Here is a 16,253-nt window from a genome sequence, read left to right as displayed (position 1 = left end):
TGTCTTTTTGTTTTTTTATTCATCCAGCATGGCACGCCTTGTCTGGAATAATGACGGCCATGCATTTTATTTGGTTGCAATTGCCGAAGCAGGCACATGCCTTTTTTTCTCTTTATTTACTTTTGTTACAATGGCAGCACCTGCGCTTTAGCGTTAAACATCTTAAGCAAAAGCGCGAGTGCCACAATTGCCTCAAAAGTAAGGAAATAGAAACTCTGCAATTTCACCCAAACAAGCACATCACTCACCAGGCATTCATTTCTCCCACTCTGCAGTTTCACCTGCACCCAATCTCATGTGACATCACTCATCCTGCAGTTACCCCTCTCACCCTACTCTCAAACTGTTTCATCGCTTACTGTGCACTCACATAGGCACTCCTGTCATTCACACAGCTCAGTTTACCACAAAAAGCCGCTCCTAGTGTGATAACCCAAACGAGTTACAGGAACGTCGTAAGTGTGGGCATCTCACAAAAAATTACGGACTGGTCTCACACACCACCTGGTGTCATGCTTCATCATCGACCAGTCCTCGCCCTCTAAAACCTTCGTTTGATAGAGGGCGGGCATACACTTGACGACAAGGATGCACTTTCTAAATGGCTGAGTGGGGGCCCGTGAAACTGTGAGTGAGGTTAAAAATCATTATAGTGTTCAAAAGTGGTTTTAATGTGATTGACAACTATATGATATTAAAAATTATGTGTGACGGTGCATGGGGTAGTTAGTGTCCCCTAACCGTCTTATGTGTGGTCAACATGTTTCTGCCGGAATGGCCCTATTGGGTCCGTGGCATTCATCAGGACCTAATTATGAATGAGGGCTCCGTTCTTACCAGGTGTTGGTAAGACGCTACCACTGTGTGAGTGTAGCATAGGCCACACTTCACTTCCTAGGATGCTTCCAAAGGTGAAGCCTATGAGAGAAATGTGAGAAACAAGATTTATTTAGAACTCGTTAAATTGGACGTACCTGTAAAGGAAAAGGAGAAAGAAGAAATACAATGCATGCATTGAACTCTAAGAGTGAATAAAGTGTGTGTGACTTTGTGACACTCTATTTGTGTACACATTTGTGAACATTTTTAGCCTGGGAGCAGTTAATACTGCTGCCAAACTTACCCTAATTGGTTAGACAACTTGTCCCAAGGGGGGAAGAGGGACGGGGGTAATCCACCGTTTTGTCACTTCTGTTGGAAGAGAAACACAGAACCTAGGTCTTCATCCAAACTTCAGATAAATTGCTGCACAGACAGAGAAATGGGTCTATACATAAGATCTATTATTGAGCGAATCCCAATAGAAATAGTGGGAAACATAGTAGGTAAAGTTGCTTTTATCGTGAGGGTTAAGTTGCACAGTAATACACTCACACGCTCATTAGTCATTCGCAACATCCATACTCTTACTGTGACACGAGGCAGAATGTTCCTGTGTCCTAGGCGTCCGCTCGATCCTCCCGATTGCGAGGAATGGAGGGAGCGAGCGCCGTCTTAAATATGCGGTTCGATTGTATTAATTGGACGTAAAACAGAATTCAGGTGCGGGGATCCCGGTGTCGAGAAAGCGCCGAGCCTGTACTTAAGATGGCGGTTTGTGGCGTAAATGAAAGGGGAGGCCCCATTCGTTGTAAGCCTGGGGGTGTGTGTCAGCCATCCAGTTGTAATTGGAGGATCATGAAAGGAAGCCGGTCATAGGGCGCGCCTATGCCTGTCTGAAGAGTTCCGTGAAACGGGAAAAATTTCATTGGTGGTGAGGCTGGCCAGACGAAGATTGTGATAGGCCTGTGCTCTATTAGGTCGAATACGTGAGCGCAATGCTGAGGAGTTATCGCAATGTGGTCACGCGTCAAATGTTGGCATGGAGACGCCAAGTAAAACGAATTCGTGCTAAGGTAGAAAATACATCGTGATTACCTAGCACGATCTTGGGCCAAATATAGTAAAATAAAATAACGTACGCTCAGTTGTGTCCCGGTTTCTGATATTAAGTGGTGGCACGTGAGGGCTAATGCAAAGTTTTTATGAGTCGTTATACAAATTAGAATTTGACTCAAAACATGGAGAGTTTTTTATATTTCCTTCCCGAGACAAACATCTGTCCTGCTACCCCATTGTGTATTGACACGGTGCAGAGTATCTGTGAGTATAGCAAGAAACACTTCTCCAGATAAACAATGATACATTTGGCTAGCCCTGGCCGCTTTTTACATCTATAGGGAGAAATGTCGTGAAAATAAGCGGCTAAGGTGTCGGGATAAGCTCATATGTGTCCAAATAAACAGTTGTATTGTATGTTAAAGCAAGGTTTTGTTTTCAACCTAGGTCAAGAAAAAAGGTGTATGGTTTTGTAGTCATACTGTCTAAATGGCTTATATCTAAATCATATCCCCTTTCATTAATCTGTCAGCTGCAGCCATGGAATGTCATCATTAAGACCTTTTTCATGAGAGCGTAGGCGGTACACCCAACGTTGTTCTCTCACATGGAGAGCTTTTGTGAGGTCAAATTTCTTTTTCTTCATGACCTCCAGGATAGTCCAGCGTAGGTCTGAGTCTGTATGGTTTTTTTCGGAGAAATGTCGTGTTAGCTTGGTGTTAGTTTTTTTGCACCTGATTGTGCTACGGTGCTCATTGATTCGAATTCTTATTTTCCTTGTGGTCATCCCTAGGTATTGGAGTTGGCAAGGGCATGTTAATAAATATATCACATTTTCCGTGTTACAGTTGCTGAACGATTCGAGATGCCATGGTTTGTTTGTCCCAATGTCCACTATCTTGGTGTTCTTTGTGAGATTACAAGATTGGCATCCGCCGCAGGAGAAATGGCCTACTGTGGGTGGTTGATCCCAAAGTCTAAGTTGTTGGTGGTCATCTGGGCGTGGACCACTTCAGGACGAACTGGTCCACGCCCAGATGACCACCAATGAGAACATAGAACAACTTAGTCACACACACTTTATTCACTCTTAGAGTTCAATGCATGCATTGTATTTCTTCTTTCTCCTTTTCCTTTACAGGTACGTCCAATTTAACGAGTTCTAAATAAATCTTGTTTATCACATTTCTCTCATAGGCTTCACCTTTGGAAGCATCCTAGGAAGTGAAGTGTGGCCTATGCTACACTCACACAGTGGTAGCGTCTTACCAACACCTGGTAAGAACGGAGCCCTCATTCATAATTAGGTCCTGATGAATGCCACGGACCCAATAGGGCCATTCCGGCAGAAACATGTTGACCACACATAAGATGGTTAGGGGACACTAACTACCCCATGCACCGTCACACATAATTTTTAATATCATATAGTTGTCAATCACATTAAAACCACTTTTGACCACTATAATGATTTTTAACCTCACTCACAGTTTCACGGGCCCCCACTCAGCCATTTAGAAAGTGCATCCTTGTCGTCAAGTGTATGCCCGCCCTCTATCAAACGAAGGTTTTAGAGGGCGAGGACTGGTCGATGATGAAGCATGACACCAGGTGGTGTGTGAGACCAGTCCGTAATTTTTTGTGAGATGCCCACACTTACGACGTTCCTGTAACTCGTTTGGGTTATCACACTAGGAGCGGCTTTTTGTGGTAAACAGTTATAGTGGAGGCTGCCAGCTCCTAGTACCCCATGCCTCTCGTTCCCCCCTCCACAGATCTAGTGGAGACTTTTTGTGTGTTAATTCACACAGCTCACCCTTCACACACATGGGCACAGCACTCATCCTGCACTCACACCACACAAACAAGCGCAGCAGTCACTCCTGGAGTCACACCACGCACCCTGCACTTCCTCCTCTAACCTTGTGCTTGCACGGACAAACATCTTAACCTGCGTTCATACAGGAACTCTGTTCATCCTGTCTGCACACAGCCACAACGGTCTGGCAGACTCATAGGGACACACCACTCACTCTGCACTAACTCCTCTCTCCATACACTCATCAGTCACTCTCACAGATCACTCTTCACTCTCGCAGCTCACCCAGCACCACACAGAGGCATGCCACTCACCCTGCATTTATACCACTCACACCTCCCTGTACGCACTCCCCTCACTTGACACTCACATGGGCCCTCCTCTCACATTGCATTTATGCAGCTCACCCAACACTCACATCTGCACATCTTTAACCCTACACTCGCACCACTCATGCTGCACTCACACTATTCACCATCACCCAGCCCTTACATGAGCACACTTCTTACTCTGCACATATAAAAATTACAGAACACTCATGAATATACAAATATTTCTACAAAGACACCTACGGAATCTCTGCTCTTTCCTTGGCACTAGATGCCTAGTCAGTTCCCTCTTCAACAACGGGGCTGGTGCTAGAGGGGAGAACGGACTGAGAATGTGGGATGGGCGAGGGGGGAGACCAGGGCTGAGGCTTTGGGGTATGGTGCTAGATTGAGGATAATGTGACACCTTCAGCCATTCTGGCTTTTCCTTCACCACAATGCTTCATTCCGGGACATGTGTTGTTTTTTTTTACATTGTAAGTTGGGACTCAAAAACCCCAAATTGCGAAGTGTTACTGGATAAAATCCATGGTTGCCGAAGAAGTGAAGCATTTCATGAGATCAGTTGGATACTGTGATATTACATGTTAGAACGTGGATTCGTTCATTTCCAATCCTGTAACTGCTTGATCCGCAGGTGAAACCAAATACAAGCCCAGTACAGCTATTTTAAGGGTTGCTACTCTACAATCTGATTGAGAGACAAATAATACTGATAAATGTAAATAAGTGTTGACTGCAGTGCTTAATTTGTACAAAAAGAAGTGCCAGTGCTGAAAACGCTGCCAAGGAGGCCACAGCCCACATCTTCCTCCGGTGTGCCCAACTTTAAACTCCCGCACTGCCTCAGTCTCTACCCTGTAACCATGCTCTGCTGTCTGTTCCCTAAGTCATGCCTTTTACTTCTTTACCTACACTGACAGGTGAGTGCAAAAACAAGATACAATTAATATTGAGACCACCACCTGCAGGGTCAAAAATCGTAGCCCCGGCCCTGTGAAAGAAGTGCCGGTGCTGAGCACCTGAAAGCACCGGCTCAAATTAAGCACTGACTGTACAAACTTAGTTCGATGAAAATAAGGATGGAGATCAGGCATTTCTTTGTTCCCCACAGGTATACATCCTTTGGCTTTTGCAGGAAGCCACATTGAAACGTTCGGATTTTTCCTAGGAAATTTCAAGTTCAAAGTAAAGTAATTCACACCAAAGTGTATGCTGCAAGAAGAGGGTATAATGTTCTTTGTTGGCGGGATTAGTGTTCGTTTGGAATGGTTTTACAACCTGGTACCTCTTGTAGAATTCCTCCTGTGGCACTTGAGAATCGAGAGTTGTAAGTAATCTTGGATGCTCATAAGGAAGTGCTTGAAGACAGATCGGGATGTGTGAAGGGTTTCATGCACAAAATAGTTCTCAAAGATTCGGCTGTGCCAGTTTGCTATAAAGTAAGGAATGTACCCTTGAGTAGCCATTGAACCACTTAAACATGCTGAAAAAAGGAGGGTGTTAGAGAGTGGATTGATTCCACCGCAGTAGCAGTGAAGAAGAAATCGGATGATATTCACCTGTTTGTGGATCTCGGGTTTTTTAAAAGAGCCATTCTAGTTGATAGCCATTCCTTACCTGAACTTTTGGCAAGTTTTGCTCAGTTAGGTAATGCGTGTTATTTTTTTACTATTGACCTGAGATTGGCATACCACCAGAGTGAATTGCGTGAGGAATCACGTTTTTTAACCACATTCTTAACACCTTTTGGAATGTACCGTTATCACAGGATGCCTTTTGGTTTAGCTTCTGTTTCATCAGTTTTCCAGAAATTAATGCTCAATTTATTCAACAGGATTAATGGAGTTTACTCATTTTAGGGCAACATCCTGGTACATCCATTTTCTAAGGAGAAAACACAACAGAATTATTTAGGAAGTGTTAGATGCATTCAAATCAAATCAAATCAAAACAAACTTTATTCGGCTGAAAGCAAACAACCATAAAAGTACAAAACAATACAGTTTGCAAATAAAAAATAAAAACAATATAGCCAATGCAAATTAAAAACAGCAAGAAATAAACAAACTTGCCACAATACAAGAACATCTCTAGCAGACCTTTCCCTTTTATAAAAGTACAAAAAGACTCATCAACGAAGATTTCATTGATGGGGTAGACAGGATAAATAGTATCTACAAGTTCTGCCTATGCCTCAGGACTAGTTTCAAAAAAGGAACTATCGGTTTAGCAGATAGCTCAGTATCCAGATATTGAAGGGCCAAGAAAGCAGGGCGACACCTGCGGAAACCCCAGATCTTTAGAATCGGGGTAAGCCAACGTTTCCGCATATCCTGGTAGAATTTACAGAACAATACTATGTGAATCGTAGATTGAGAAGAGCTCTCATCACAAGGGCAGAGTTGGAGTGATTTTTCCCAGATATTAGATTTTGGAAACGTGACCAAATGATGGAAAATATTTAGTCTAAATTTTGTTAAGAGAAGTCTCTCAAAATCCGTACAGTTAAAAGTTAAATAGGGCTGAATTGACAGGGTCGTTTGGACCAACAACGAGTGTTGTACAGTCGGTTTAACGAACTCATTAGTCATTCTCAAGGATTCTAGGTGAACCATACACAGCTTTTTAACTTGTTTCCTCGGTAATTCTACTATTGTCAGGGGAGAATGAAAAAATCGTGCCATTCCCAAATCATCGAGGAATCTCTTTATATAAGAGATCCATCCAATCTTATGTGCACGGTCTAAGGCTATACAGTCCTTAATGAACCCTTGAGAAAGAGTAGTGGCGTTAGATGTCCAAATGCGATGCAATAATAATAGGGGTTGAATCCTAATCAGGTCTGTAAGATAGGGCAGACCCAGTTCTAAATGACAAACATAGGTCGATGTGGCCCGCGGGACGGCCAGAAGAAATCTTAGAAAGCTATTCTCCACCCTTTGGACCTCCTCGACTGTAGCATAACCCCAAATACCAGTCCCATAAATAACACTACCTATACATTTTGCCTTGTAGATCTCCAGGAGTTCGACCGTTGGTCGTCTGTCTAACTTATTGGCAAAATTTACTAGGGCAGCTGTAGTTCTTACAAAGGTGAGTTTCCTAGACTCAATAGCACTTTTCCATGAGCATTTATGATTAAATACTATGCCCAAATATGGATACAAAGAGGTGCTCTCTACTTTTTGGTTATCGACAATAAAGGTCTTTTTATTCTTTTTCCTTGACCCTATAGACATCACAAAAGTTTTTTTGATATTGATCTTTAGGTCAAGATTAGCCATAAAAGTATGATATTTCGTGAGAGCACACTGTAATTCATTAGGAGCGTGTGCTAGGATTACAGCATCGTCAGCATAGAGTAGGGCCGGTATAGGGCGGTTGTTTATACAGGGAATGTCCTGTGCCCCTATTAGCATGGCTTTTTCCAAGCCGTTGGTATATAAGTTAAATAAAAAAGGGGCCAGGACACAACCCTGCCTTACACCGCGCTCCACTCTGAAAGACTTTGTCACCTCACCCCCCAGTCCATATCTCACACGAGCTGTAGCGTCTGAGTATAGTTCACGCAGAAAAGTTATAAGAGGCGCCTCTATACCCATGTTCTCTAAAATATCCCACAGCTTGGTGTGGTTGACGCAGTCAAATGCTGCAGAAAGGTCCACGTATGCTAAATAAAGTGCTCCCCCTTTTGTACTGACATATTTACCTATTATTAAAGATAAATTGAGGGCTTGCTCGATGGTACCCAAACCCTCACGAAACCCAAACTGAAGATCGGAAAGAGCTTTATTATCAAGAGCCCAATGCTGAAGCCGCTTCAGAATGACACGCCCAGCGACTTTCCCTAGCGAATCTAATAGGGAAATTGGTCGGTAGCAAGATGGCAAATAGCGGTCCCCTTTTTTAAAGATAGGGACAAGAGTTGATTGAGACCAAGAATCTATAGGCCCCAATACACAGGATGCTTGAAGGACCCTGGTTAAAATTGGGGACCACAGGTCCATAGTCAATTTGAAGAAATCAACTGGGACCCCATTGGGGCCCGGAGCTTTACCATTTTTGCTAGCCATTAGGGCGTGCTCCACCTCCTTATGAGAGATATTAATTGACAAAGGGAAAGCAGCTTTGTTTGGCCTAGGAAAAGTTAAGAGTGTGGTGGTTGGAGAAAGGCTGAATATTCGCTCAAAATGGTCAAGCCATGTTTGTTCATCAATCGCCACCTCGACACTAGGTTTTAAAGATGATTCCGTTAAAAATGGGGACTTCACAACCTTCCAAAAGGCAGCACTATCTCTGAAGGCACATGTTTTGTGCAATTGGTCCCAGAGATCTTTTTTCAAATCGTCCTTCCGGCGCTTTAGAGCCTGCTTATAATTGTTTCTAAGGGCTGCAATCTCCTTTCTATCTCTTATCTTATTGTGGAGGGCTACTTTCAAGCTCTGATAGGCTTTTGTACAAGAATAGTCAAACCATCCCCTTGGTTTGGTTTTACTATTCTTGAGTTCTACAAATAAAGTTTCCTTTATTGCTACCAACAACAGAGCAAAGTTTTCCATAATTCCCTCATGAGAAGTAGCAGGATCAAGGCAATTAATAATCGCTGGGGTCATTCTTGCAACTAAAGATGCTGTCATTCCCTTCGGATCCACTTTTTCCCACCTTAGAGAGTATCCATTTAGTCTATCTATTGTTAAGTTGTTTTGAGTTAAAGTCGCCTCAATGTTAAGCCTCTCATGTTTCTTGGGCATTTTTAGTGTGAGACTAATAGGATAATGATCACTGATGGCAATATCGTGGGTTTTACAAGTGGATAGGTCATTAGCCGCTGCCGTAGAAGAAAAAATAAAGTCAATTGTGGTTGGCCTGCCTCTACCAACAAAAGTTGGAACTACAGGAATAGGAGGATTCACCATATCATTTACAAGTGCAAGGTCTAAGCCACACAGAATCTCATTCAGAGATTGCCCAGGTAGAGTATGAGAAAAGTGGGTTATTAGATCACCATTTTCATCCTCGATTCCACAGACTAATTTCCCACTCTCAGTGCATAAATATTGGTTGAAATCTCCACCCCATATTAAAACTAATTCCTTGTGAGCTTTTATGGATTATTCTTGGAGGCAATGATATATTTCATTTATTACCTTCATAAGTTCATCCACGGAAAGATTATTGTAAAAATTCACAAGTACTATAGCCTTATTGTTGTTCAAATGAAGAATAAGAATTTGAAAATTTGTGGCCAATTTTAGTGGAACTATTGATGAAAATCGGAGGATATTTGAAATGAAAATAGACAAACCACCCTTTGCCCTACCAGAGGAAGAAGATAGTGCTGGAGAAAAATAGGTCTTAAAGCCCTCGAAGTGAATTTCATTTGTGGAAACACAAGATGTCAAAGCTGCATATAAATGCAAGCCAGACATCGTTATTGGCCTTTGATCTAAGACCGGCCACGTTCCAGAAAAGTATTTTAAGTAAAGGGTCATCCTTGTTAGTCGAAGGTTTCAAAGCTATTCCCGAGGAATCCTCATGGCTGGGAATTTGGGTGACGTGTGAGAAGATATCTTCAATCACAAGACCACCCCGGGGAAAATCATCTAGAAGCATACCAGGAGTTAGTAGGGTACTGCCAGACTTTGGTATCAAGCCCTCCGACTGGAGTCAATCCACTCTCTCCAGTTCAGAAAGCTGTTCAAAGTGATTGAAAGTCGGGATGTTGTATCGTAATTCGATCCCTTTCGCCCGATCTACAGTTGGTAAAACCCTAGGGGGATTAGATAGCAGACAAGGCAGAAATTGGGGGTAAAAAAAGGTCAAATCCCTGACTTGGATATCAGTATTAGCGCTATAGGGAGAACAATTACGTATATGACGAACAACTCGCCTGTCCCTAAAGTTTACAACGATACAATCCCCCATCGTGTCCTTTCTTCTACGACCCAGCCAGCTTATCCTTCTAGAAAACAATATCTCCCCAGAAATATTTAGCGGGAGCGGCCTATTCTTACTTAGCCAAAATGCGACTTTATTTCTTAGCTCGGGGAAGGTCTCGACTTTCCCTAATGGTAGCTCTGGAACATCAACTAAAACTATAGTATATGGTAGTGATTGTGGGGGTAGATCAATATGTGAGAGTGGCATCTTTGACGCGGCTAACGTAGGGCGATCCCTAGGGGGAGCTGAAGTATCTATCATTTGACTAACGGGTTCAAAATCCCTACATGGGTCGCCCCCCACTTTTTCCGAGAGTTTAAGCACCCCTGGTGCCTCCGGAGGAGGCTTAACAGTAGGATCAGCAATCGCTGGTGTAATAGATATTGCAGGCCTAGGGGCAGTTGGCAACTGTCTGTTGTTATCAGATCAAGTTATTTTGGGCCTGAGGTTTGGAGATGTAGGAAAACATTTTGAATGTATTCTGTCTAGCAGGTCCCCTTGGATAGTAAAGGAATCTTTCATGGCTGTTTCCATGTTGTCTATTTTCTCTCCTATGCGTTTTACCCTTTCTTGTAGTGGAGCCAGTAGGGACTTCATAAGAAGTTCCATTTTTTCAAAAAGCCCATCACTAGATAAAGAAGTGGGCAAAAGACTAGGTGGTTGCTCTACTGGTAAAACACGAGGGCCATTTTCGTGAATTAATGTAGAAGCTGACTTACGTGAGTTATTATCAACGTTTTTCCTTATTATAGGAGAAGGTTTAGGAACAGCTTTCTTATGAGTACAACCACCATAAGGGTGCTTTGATTTTTTTACATTATTTACGTTTTCTCCATCTCTATTAGTTTGTTTTAAACTGCTTCTAGCCTTCTGCCCTCTTGTTGTTACCCTTGGAATGTGCGTATCCGGATTTAGCGACAAAGGGGAAACCAAGATTGGAGTTGTAGGTATTTGGCAAATAGAGTTGTCAGAGGATTCCCCTATCTGAGCTAAGGAATCAAGGGGAGGTGCAGTCAGGAAGGTGGTGGGAGTCAACGATAACCTAGATCGAACTGATAAAGATTGAGGGGGTACATTATCTGAAGTAGGAACTGCACCCTGGGTTGTAAAAATAGGATAAGATCCTGGGAGTGCAACAAAGGATGGGGCCAAAATCGAATCCTGCGAATTAATAGTGAGAGATGAAGTATTGACCAGAAGTGGAGGGGGAAAAGTGCCAGCAGGAAGGGAGAGGCGGCGTTCAGTATTTTCTATGGCAGTAGCCACCACTCCAATAGTTTTCTGCAGCATACGATTAATTGCTGTCAGACTAGGTAATGATTGATTTGACGTTTCTCTTTGTTTTAAAACATGGGGAGATATTGCAGGAGTTACCCTGCCCATTTTACCCATCTACAATTAAACCAGCAGGGATGCAAAGCCACAGAAGAAACAAAGATCACAGAACGGATAGTAATCAATGGGGGTGGCCTGTCCCGGCAACACCCGGCCACTAACGGCCACAAACGGTCCCGCCCTTGTCCCGGGCTTCTCCCGGCACGCGACCGCGCGCAACCGCGTAGCGGGATGCTTAGTTACTTTTATACAGGGAACAGCAGGGACGGGAAGAGGACACAGCTGAGCGTGGTTACGGGGCTGCTGGTCCTCGCAGTCCCGTCCGGATAATCCTCCCACAATCTGTACACAGGGCCAAAGTTCCAGTCTCTTCGCAAAAGCGTATGCCACAGAAAGGGATATTAGCTCAGTTCAAGTGCACAACAGGCTCCCTCTGACTGCGAACGGCTCCCGCGAAGCGGGGGCCGTGAGTCGTTAAGAGTGCTCAAAGATCAGCAGGGGCGGGAAGAGGACACAGCTGAGCGTGGTTACGGGGCTGCTGGTCCTCGCAGTCCCGTCCGGATAATCCTCCCACAATCTGTACACAGGGCCAAAGTTCCGCTCTCTTCGCAAAAGCGTATGCCACAGAAAGTGATATTAGCTCAGTTCAAGTGCACACCAGGCTCCCTCTGACTGCGAACGGCGCCCGCGAAGCGGGGGCCGTGAGTCGTTAAGAGTGCTCAAAGATCAGCAGGGGCGGGAAGAGGACACAGCTGAGCGTGGTTACGGGGTTGCTGGTCCTCGCAGTCCCGTCCGGATAGTCCCACCCACAATCTGTACACAGGGCCAAAGTTCCGCTCTCTTCGCAAAAGCGTATGCCACAGAAAGTGATATTAGCTCAGTTCAAGTGCACACCAGGCTCCCTCTGACTGCGAACGGCACCCGCGAAGCGGGGGTCGTGAGTCGTTAAGAGTGCTCAAAGATCAGCAGGGGTGGGAAGAGGACACAGCTGAGCGTGGTTACGGGGCTGCTGGTCCTCGCAGTCCCGTCCGGATAATCCTCCCACAATCTGTACACAGGGCCAAAGTTCCAGTCTCTTCGCAAAAGCGTATGCCACAGAAAGGGATATTAGCTCAGTTCAAGTGCACAACAGGCTCCCTCTGACTGCGAACGGCTCCCGCGAAGCGGGGGCCGTGTGTCATTAAGAGTGCTCAAAGATCAGCAGGGGCGGGAAGAGGACACAGCTGAGCGTGGTTACGGGGCTGCTGGTCCTCGCAGTCCCGTCCGGATAATCCTCCCACAATCTGTACACAGGGCCAAAGTTCCGCTCTCTTCGCAAAAGCGTATGCCACAGAAAGTGATATTAGCTCAGTTCAAGTGCACACCAGGCTCCCTCTGACTGCGAACGGCGCCCGCGAAGCGGGGGCCGTGAGTCGTTAAGAGTGCTCAAAGATCAGCAGGGGCGGGAAGAGGACACAGCTGAGCGTGGTTACGGGGTTGCTGGTCCTCGCAGTCCCGTCCGGATAATCCCACCCACAATCTGTACACAGGGCCAAAGATCCGCTCTCTTCGCAAAAGCGTATGCCACAGAAAGTGATATTAGCTCAGTTCAAGTGCACACCAGGCTCCCTCTGACTGCGAACGGCACCCGCGAAGCGGGGGCCGTGAGTCGTTAAGAGTGCTCAAAGATCAGCAGGGGTGGGAAGAGGACACAGCTGAGCGTGGTTACGGGGCTGCTGGTCCTCGCAGTCCCGTCCGGATAATCCTCCCGCAATCTGTACACAGGGCCAAAGTTCCGCTCTCTTCGCAAAAGCGTAAGCCACGTAAGCCACAGAAAGTGATATTAGCTCAGTTCAAGTGCACACCAGGCTCCCTCTGACTGCGAACGGCACCCCTTTATGATGCATTCAATAAACACAGTATGACTGTAAAATGAAACAAATTTTAATTTTTCTGGGGTTGCCCCAAAAAATGGTCCCACATATGGTCCGATTGGAACGCACACAGGGGGTACATTTGTACCCCACCGCTACAACCAGCTCAAGATGAAACAATTTAGAAATGACACAGGTTACTGATTGATGTAAAACAAGCACTTCCGCTAGCTCAAATATATTGTGCAAAATGATGCGATTGTACTGTGATTTGCCATGCAATGTTGATCCCTATTGTTAATAAAAAGATTTAAAAATATATATATATTTATTTTTTTCTCTGGACAAGATGAATATTTAGGTCCTCAGTTGACTACGGAAGGCGTGAAGCACAAAGTGGTTTGTCTCCGGCTGTCACTAACGCTCATGGGCCCAGCAAAGTTGATCGAGTAAGATCTTTCCTAGGGTTGTGTGAATACTATTCAAGCTTTGTGTAAAGGTTTGCTGTGATTGCTGAAACTCTAAACAACGTATTGCTTAAGGGAATGACTTTTCAGTGGGGTGAGAGTGAAGTGCAAGCGTTTGACTGTATTAAACAACTGATTGGTGAAGCACCTCCATTGAAACCGTACCAGGAAGGAGAACTGTGTGTGATCACAGTTGGAGACAGCTCAGTTGGCACTGGTGCAGACTGCGCCAGAGAGTGGGCTGCAAGGAGATTTCTGTGACTTTTGCTTTGAGGTGTCTTCTTAGTGCGCAGCAACACTACAGCACCATTGAATGTGAGGTGTTGGCTTGTCTATGGGCCACAGATCACTTTAGAACCTTTGCTTGGGTAAGAAATACAAGTTATTCTGACCACAAACCTCCACAATACCTCCTGGTTGAGAAAGGTATGGGTACCTCCACACTTAGTGAGATTGTTATCAAGATTCCAAGAATTTAATTTTGAAATATTGCATGTATCTGGTATGGACAATGCAGTGGCAGCCTTAGTATCTAGATTTCCTGTAAACAAAGGCAGTGAGAATGGAGAATATAAAGGAGAAGTTGAATGCCTGGTAGACATAGTTGTTGTGATTGGGAATGAAAATATGGTTGTTACAAAGAATGAGTGGAAAAGTTCTCTTGAAGACCAGGGTCCAATCCAAAGTCCAAAAGTCTGTGGTGAAAGGGTGGCCCAGAGAACGGTGTTTGACTGGTAAATTGCTACCATTTTTTTAAGGTCCCGGATGAGTAAAGTAATGAAGAGGATCTAATTGCTTGAGGTGATAAGGTGGTACCTCCTGAGCTCTTACAAAATAAGTTAACAAAAATGGGTCCTGAAGGCATGACAGTGACTAAGAAGAGGTTGATAGAGTATTATTGACGGCCAGGAATGGACAAGGATGTGGAGTTACATATCGGTACATACCAGGTGTGTCGCACTGCTGATGAGGGCCTAGTTGCACATACATCTCAGCTTATTCCTGTAGTCTTTCTCCGTTGTACCCAGGAAATGTTGGCCATTCATTCTGCTGGTGCTGAACAAGGTCTGTCCCAACCCAAGGTAATAAGCTGTGTTGGTTGATTATCATTCTAAGTGGGTTCATTTATCCTCATTGTGCCCAGGAAAAGTTAGCCATTGAATAACAGCACGTTAAATCCCATTTCATCTTGGGTTCCAACAAAGTTGTGCAAGTGTTTAAGCTGGTCATGGGCTCTTTTAATAACCAGCTTGAAACCTTTCACAACTTTACTGGTCTCATCATTGTAGAATAAGCGGTCTCGCTGCCGGCCACGGCGTTAAGTTACTGGAGAATCAAGTCACATATTTGAAGCACTTTGAGTCACCCTGATGAAGGGCTCCTTGCCCAGAATGCATTGGGTGAATAGTTGCATGGTTACCTGAGATGAAATGTGATTTAACGTGCTGTTGGAAAAAACCTGGATGGGTATTCCTTGAGCATTAAAAGTTTGGAATCACGTTGCTGAATTACTTGGATGAGTATTGGATTGTTTCTTGTGACTGTTGTTTACATGGCTGTGCGGCTTGAAATTTGTGCGATACGACGCACCAGGCACCTTTGGAAGAGGCTTATTTTGTCAGCAGTGACGGTTGCCATAAAACGAAAGGGGGGGGGGGGCAGGTGACAGACGGCAGGAGGGGGGTGGTGAGGAACAGGGAAAAATAATTATTTTTTAAAAACCTACCTTTCTTTTTGCTGCCTCCGACGCCCGCCTCAGGGCTCTCCCAGAAGTCTCCAGGAAAGCAGGCTCCCTACCCAATCCAGGCGCTGCTCTCACTATGACAGCAGTGCCAGGTTTGGTCTGAGCAGCCTGATCTGCTGCTCAGACAGTCCCTGAGAGCCTGTGGCTTTTCTCCATTCCGGCTGTGAACACAGCTGGGTTGGAGAAATAGAAGTGCACATGTCTGTTTGGCTGGCATAAGACGACCGGCCAAACTTACATGCGCATTTCTAAGTGCTCACCATTCCTCCTGGCCCCGCCTCGCCCTACACGCATGCCTAAACCAGTCACACAAAACTAAAATGATGTTGTTTTTATTAACATTGTATTTTTTGTCACTGACTCGGACGAGTGGGGCGATGCCCCTCTGCCATTACGGAGGAGCCCTCCCTGCTTGCCAAGTTGAAATGGCAGTTTGAAACTGCACACACAGGCAGCAATGGTAGGCCTAAGACATGGTTAGAGGGCTACTTAAGTGGGTAGCACAGAAAGTGCTGCAGGCCCACTCGTAGCATTTATTCAACAGGCCCTAGGTACAGATGGTACCACTTTTCTAGGGACTTGTAAGTAAATTAAATTGGCCAATTGGGATTAAGCCATTTTCTTAATGTTTAAAGAAGAGAGCACTAAAGAAGAGAGCACAAGCACTTTAGCACTGGTGGGCAGCGGTAAAGTGCGTAGAGTCCTAAAAGCCAACAAAAACGGGTTCAGAAAATGGAAGGGTGAAGGCAAAACGTTTGGGAATGACCCTGCAGAAGTCTAACAGTATCCTTTGTTGATAAGATGATAAGCCAATCAAACGAATCACTCATCCATATAAAGCCCTACTAAACATTGGACAAGCATACCTTAACAATCTCATACACA

At 44.7% G+C, this 16,253-nt stretch overlaps 1 protein-coding gene across 2 annotated transcripts in view; it reads right to left on the bottom strand.

The window, feature by feature from the left end:
• LOC146797317 (phosphatidylinositol 4,5-bisphosphate 3-kinase catalytic subunit gamma isoform-like) overlaps nucleotides 1-16,253 on the bottom strand; it is a 132,735-nt gene that overhangs the window by 103,494 nt on the left and 12,988 nt on the right. The window contains exon 2 of one of the 2 annotated variants that reach the window (XM_085624316.1): nucleotides 5,787-5,913. The exons of the other annotated variant lie outside the window; for it this stretch is intronic. The gene's annotated coding sequence lies outside the window, so the exon portion shown is untranslated. The remainder of the gene's footprint in view (nucleotides 1-5,786; nucleotides 5,914-16,253) is intronic. 2 annotated transcript variants of the gene reach the window in all.

Source organism: Triturus cristatus, chromosome 9, assembly GCF_964204655.1.
Source record: "Triturus cristatus chromosome 9, aTriCri1.1, whole genome shotgun sequence".
Classification (NCBI taxonomy): domain Eukaryota; kingdom Metazoa; phylum Chordata; class Amphibia; order Caudata; family Salamandridae; genus Triturus; species Triturus cristatus.
This window is presented reverse-complemented; position numbering and strand designations above follow the sequence as displayed.